This window comes from Trachymyrmex septentrionalis, unplaced genomic scaffold (assembly GCF_001594115.1).
Source record: "Trachymyrmex septentrionalis isolate Tsep2-gDNA-1 unplaced genomic scaffold, Tsep1.0 scaffold119, whole genome shotgun sequence".
Classification (NCBI taxonomy): Eukaryota; Metazoa; Arthropoda; class Insecta; order Hymenoptera; family Formicidae; genus Trachymyrmex; species Trachymyrmex septentrionalis.
In genome coordinates, this window is record NW_017304320.1 from 50,025 (window position 1) to 51,389 (window position 1,365).

The window sequence follows — 1,365 nt, forward strand, 5'->3', positions numbered from 1 at the left end:
ATGAGAAAAATATTAAATATGCTTTGCAATGTAACAGCTTGTTATACTCGCAAGTTATATTTATATCTCGCACAGCAGTCCCGAAAAAATATAAGGAGTTTTTAAATACTAGCTGCGCGTTGTCTAGTACTTTCGTTCCATATTCCACTTTCAATCCTTGCCAGATTTATATGTATATTCTTTTGAACTTTTCAAGTATAAACTATGATATTTTGATAAATTCACGATATCAAAAGTTCTTTTAGAATGGTGTTAAAATTAATGACTAAAATTAAAGATATGACAATACTAATAATCTTTTTGGATCAGATCTTTAATGTAAAAACAAATATATAAAGATATTTTTTTAATATAAATTATTTTTATAAATATGATTATGTATCAAGAATTCTATTAGAAATATACATTAAAATGTTAATAATTAAAATTAAATACGACAATAGTAATAATAAACTTTTTGAATTTTTAATATAAAAATAGATATATAAAAATATTCTTTTTATATATAAATAAAATTTTTAACTGCAGATTTTATTAAAATTATATTAAAATCTTGTTAATATTTTAACATTAATATAATCTTAAACTGATTTTAAAATTTTCAATTTGAGATTTTTGCATGAATTTTAGTAACACAAATCTTGATCAAAACTCACTATTAATTCTTGAGAACAGCCAGAGATCGGTATCTCGTACGTCGTGTGCCTCGAGAGCTCGTGTGCTCTGTAAACGATATTCTTTTTCAATCTAACAATTCTTTCGATCGTTCTTTCTCTTATTTTTAGCCGCCGACTCCTTAACTCTTCCACCACGATGTTTGTTGTAAAAGCGATTCTGTCGCGATCAATCGACGGCCAAGTTCTACGCGCAGCCACCGGGAAGACAACAGTGGCAACACGTTTTACGTGGCGCCTCAAGGACGAGGATTAGAATAGTACGGGTAAACGATTTCGTATTTAGGCACTCGCGGATGACGAAACGCGCTCTCAATTCGCCATGAAGGAGTTGCCAAACACACCGGATGATTGGTGATCAATCGCACACTCACAGATCTATTCGATTTCCACTTAAATGGATGTTCAGTTATTTCTACACACAAAATAATATATGCAAGTAATAATTATTTGTTTCAAGTATTTCAAAAGTTTACATATCCACAAATTTATCATAAAGTCATCAAATTTATTTAAAATCCTAATAAGTTTAATACTTCAATCAAGATTATCGAATTAAAGCGAATTCGATTTATTTACTATATAATACCATTTCTTTGATTAATTTTATTCTTTAAAAGAAAATAAAGGTTTTGTTTTGTTTGAGTATATAATAATGAGTTTTTCTAAAATTTGTAGTAAGTATATTTTA